Source organism: Natator depressus, chromosome 3 (genome assembly GCF_965152275.1).
Source record: "Natator depressus isolate rNatDep1 chromosome 3, rNatDep2.hap1, whole genome shotgun sequence".
Classification (NCBI taxonomy): Eukaryota; Metazoa; Chordata; order Testudines; family Cheloniidae; genus Natator; species Natator depressus.
This window is the reverse complement of record NC_134236.1, coordinates 198772310-198777255: the sequence shown is the minus strand read 5'-3', so window position 1 is coordinate 198777255 and position 4946 is coordinate 198772310. Positions and strand designations below refer to the sequence as shown.

Genomic DNA, 4946 nt, shown 5'->3' with positions numbered 1-4946 from the left:
TGTACACACACACTCACCATTTGGAAAATAATAAATGTTTATGATGGGATTATTTGCTTCATTTATTATTTTAGGATTTTGTCCAGAACTGAAGCAATTGTTAAAAACAACATTAAAACAATCTTTTAATTATGAACATACTTACAGTGCTGATGTCACCTAATAAGGCATCTGTGCTCTTGATAGGGTCTGTGCAATTATTTTATATAATAAAGTGGTTTCTCCATAAAAATGCATACGAGTCTGAATGCCAAACAGGTGCCAGTTGAGATTAGACCGTGTTCTTGAAAATCCTCACATTCTTTTAGCCTTTGAATACTGTGTTCGATTTTTGGCCCACATTAGCTAATGCACATGTATCATAAACATTTGATATTATTCAGTGGGGGAGCTTTCTGGCTGCAGGCCAGGCTGGGAATCTCTTACTCATATTGGCCAATGACTTCAATGGGGCTACTCATGTGAGTAACGACGCACCACTGTCTGGAGGGAATTTCTGCCAACGTATTTCCCTTTCACTTCTCAAAACTTACGTTCAAATTTAATTGTGCTCAGCTGACAGGGAGCAGCCCTTTTCAGCTAACCAGCTTGCTTGCTTGGATAAACCTGTGTTCTGTCTCATCATTGAACCGCCACAACTGGCGCCCAAACGTGGGGCCCTCAGCACTCACCTCGCCCGGCAAGGGTTTCAGACGCGTCACTCATCCGCTTCGCGGATCCCGGTGAGTATTTTTCATTGTGGTAAGTATGGGAAGCTCCCTCTCTGCTTTGCAAGTGCAACACCGCAATGAGCTACAGTATTTGCTGCGTAAGGCTCAGCATGACTGCCCCACTCGAGAACTCACTCTCCTGCTACAGGAGGTGAGTGCCCAATGCCCGTGGTACCCTGAAGCCGGAACCCTTAAGCTAGCGGACTGGGAGCGGTTGGGCCAGACATTGCACAAAGAGCCTCGGGCGTCCGTGCAGGCTTTACATGCCTGGCACCTCTGCCGCGACGCGATACAGCGTGTCGCCTCGGACAGGCCCTCCCTCGCGAGGCTGGTGATCTCGCCACGCCCGTCCGCTCCTGCAGCCACCCCCACTCCTACCGATGCAACACGGTGTGTCACCTCAGAAAGACCCTCTCCCGCGCCAACAGAGGGGCTGCCGATCCCGCCACCCCCGTCCGCTCCTGCAACCATCCCTCCCCCTGCTTCGCCCCCAGTGCCTCTATTACCACCGCCTCCCTGGCCTTCCCCACCGGAGCCGGTGTGTGATCGCCCTCCGCCCGTGGGGCCCCATGCTCCGGGGCCCCCCGGGGGGTCGTCTGCGTCTGCTCAGAGGCTTTCGCTGGTGCAACAAATGGTTCACGCAGCGAAGACTCGCTCAGATCTTACAGCAGAGGAGCTGGCTGATCTGGTCTCAGTTTGTCCTGTGACCTGGCAGGATGATGGCCAGGGCAACCAGGTTGCAGACTGGGTCAGTTTGCCTTACTCGGTGATCAGAGAGGTAAAGAAAGCGATTCGCGAGTTCGGCCTGACTAGCACGTATGTGCGTGGTCTCATTGAAGGGCTAGGTTCTGGGTACACCCTGATCCCTGAAGATTGGAAGGCGCTGTTGCGCATGATGCTGACACCCAGTCAGTATGTTATTTGGCTTAGTGAGTATCGGCAGATGGCGGAACGCCAAGCCCAGGTATATAGAGAGCAAGGTGTCATTTATGAGCAGTTGTCAGGGGAGGGCCAGTTTGCTACCGTGCAGCTGCAGTCTCAACTCCCTCAGGCTGTCTTCCCCATTATTTCCACCTGCGCCCAGCATGCTTTCCGGAAGGTCCCAGATTCGGGCAGGCCTACCAAAAGCTTTGCCAGTATCCGTCAGGGCGCATCAGAGTCCTTTATGGATTTTACCAACAGATTGCAGGAGGCTATCCTCCGACAGGTGGATAACCCTGCGGCAGCTCAGGAGATCCTGTTAAAAATGGCGGTTGAAAATGCGAACGAGGATTGCCGCCGTGCTCTCCAGGCTGCACAAGCCTCTGGAATTCTAGAGCTGTCGGACATGCTGCGGGCGTGCCAAAACATCGGAACCCAAGCACATAAGGCTGGAGTTCTGGCTGACGCCCTGCGAAAAACCGGGAAGGAGGGGAAGCGTTGTTACCGCTGTGGTAAGGAGGGTCACTTTCAGCGGGAGTGCCGCTCATCGACGGCGCCCGCCCGCCCCTCAAAGAAGTGCCCGAAGTGTCGGAAGGGCTATCACTGGGCTAATCAGTGTCGTAGCGGGTCGGGAAACCGCACGACGGGTCCCCCCCGAACCCAGGGCCAAACGGGGGTGTTTCCCACTCAGACAACCGTTCCTCTGCCTTAAAATCCATAGACTCTATGAGGGCGGCGACTGCTGGAAGTGCAGGGCTTGATTTGATCATGCAGGAGGACACTGATTTTCGGCTGCCAGGGGAGGTCTGCGCCATACCTACCCAGGTGACGGGACCTCTCCCTGCCGGCTTTGTGGGTCTCGTTCTCCCTCGCTCTCATGCTGGGAAACAGGGCTTTTTTGTCATCCCCGGGGTCATTGATGCCGATTACACCGGCATTATTAAGGTTCAGGTGTGGACTCATCTTCCACAGTCACTCCCGCGTGGACGATCAATTGCACAATTGATTTTAGTCCCCTATCAGGTGCCAGCTGCCGAGGATCGAACTCGGGGCGGAGGCGGCTTTGGATCAACGTTGTCTCACTCGCCGTCTCACAGCGCGTCCTCTCCACTTGTTGCTCTGACAATGTCAGTCCGCCCCTCGAAACCTCAGTTAACACTTCTCTTAAATGATGTTCCTTTCACAGGGCTGGTGGACACTGGAGCTGACGTTACGGTGATTCGTGATCCAGAGTGGCCGGTTAGTTGGCCTACGGTTCCTTCTAAAGAGTTGTGGGGGATCGGGGGTAGTAAACCCGGGCGACAGAGTTTGTCTTGGGTCACAGTCTCTAAACCGGGAGGCCGTACCCTTGCTACTATCCGCCCTTTTGTACTCCCTGTCCACCTCAATATTTGGGGCCGTGATTTACTTACAAAGCTGGACACCACCCTCGATATTAATATATAATGGCCCAAAATCCTCCCTCACCCACCTTGCCATCCGCATTACCATTGGTATGGCAATCCTTAGAGCCCATATGGATTGACCAGTGGCCCCTCCCTCTAGAAAAGCTGAAAGCGCTTCATTCACTTGTACAACAATATTTGCATGCACAGCGCTTGGAGAGCTTTACTAGTCCTTGGAATTAGCTGCTGTTATTTTGGCCTTTCAATTTTTTGCTGATTGTCCCTTTAATTTGTTCATGGACACGCATTATGTTTATCAGGTAATTGATCATTTACCCCTTGCCCTCATTACCCCTCAGGTCGATGCGGACCTCCTTCGCCTGTTTTTGTCTTTACAGTATCTCCTCACCACTCGTAATTTCCCTTATTTTGTTGCTCATATTCGCAGTCATACCCCTCTGCCTGGGCTACTCATTGAAGGCAATGTGCGCGCTGATCGCGCGTTACGTGGTCAGGTAAATTCCCTCTTTTCTGACCCCATTGAAAGCCATGCCTTTTTCCATCAGTCTGCCTCTGTTTTGGCCCGACAGTTTCATATTCCTGCTGATCATGCGCGTTCTATTGTTCATTCCTGCCCCCACTGTGCCGCTGCTGCCCCTACCTTTTTTTATGCCGTTAACCCTAGAGGTACCGCAGCGAATCAGCTGTGGCAAATGGACGTCACTCACGTGCCACAATTCCACCCCTATTCGTTTTTACATGTTTTCATTGATACCTATTTGGGATTCCTTTGGGCGACCCCACAGCGTGGGGAAGCCACTCCCAAAGTTATTCACCATTTGCTAGCCTGTTTTGCTGTTATGGGTCACCCGAGCCAGATAAAAATGGATAATGCCCCAGCCTATTGCTCCACAGCACTTTTCATCTTTTGTGCCCAATGGGACATCCGTCTCAAACACGGGATCCCTTATAATTCCACAGGCCAAGCTATTGTTGAACGTGCAAATCGCATGCTAAAAATCTTGCTCGACAAACAATTAAAACAAGGGGAGCTGCGTCTCCGAATCTTAGGAGACATTCAGCAACAAATGCATATCCTTTTGTTTACTTTAAATAATTTAACGCTGAACGCAGATCAGCAGACCCCCGCGGATCGCCATTTTCACAAATCTGAGGTACTGGAAAGACCGCGTGTCTTTTACCGTCAGCTGCCCGATCCGCAGTGGCTGGGCCCAGTACCTCTAATCACTTGGGGTCGGGGATATGCTGCTGTGTCTCTCCCTGCAGGACCGTTGTGGGTTCCAGCCCGGTGTGTGCGACCGGCACTGAAACAGCATGGCGTGGCGCCAGGGGCTGTCGAACCCCATACCAGAGTTTCAGCTGACCTTGGAGGAGAACGTGGTGCCTCCCGGGTCGACAACGGCGGGACGGAAACGGAAGAGGCGTAGCGTCCCAAGCCAGCCCGTGACATGGGGAGCAGTAAAAGCATTGGTCGCGGCGGCTCAACGAAGACTGGCAGCAAATCAACAGCCAGAGACTCCTGAGACTTTGTTTGTGGCGATTCTCGCCCAAATCACTGCTAATTCTGTGCTGATTGTATGCCTTTTGTGCCTGCTATTTCCTGTAGGGGTTGGCTCGGGAGCGCTTCCCCCGTTACGGGCCCGAATGACATATAACATATGGGATAGATTGGCTTCAATAGCAAATGTTACCCACTTTTGTTTGTCTGATTCTGTAGCAGCCGGAGAATTGTTAGGTACATGCCTTATACCAGTATGTCATCACCCTGAGGAAATAGGGAATGAGACAATGCTCGCTGCTTACGCGAATCTCTCTTCCCAGTACTCTGGCATGGCTAATTGGGGCCCGGCCAACTATACCTCGCCTCACACGGCTATATCCCTCCACACACCGTACCCGGCCGGGGCCA

The 4946-nt window shown here is 52.4% G+C and overlaps 1 long non-coding RNA gene across 1 annotated transcript; it reads left to right on the top strand.

Moving 5' to 3' along the window:
* Positions 1 to 610: 610 nt before the first annotated feature.
* LOC141984241 (uncharacterized) lies at positions 611 to 4325 on the top strand. Its single transcript, XR_012638701.1, has 3 exons — positions 611 to 722; positions 2818 to 2870; positions 4304 to 4325. It is a non-coding gene; the product is annotated as an uncharacterized LOC141984241 (long non-coding RNA).
* The last annotated feature ends 621 nt before the right edge of the window (positions 4326 to 4946 follow it).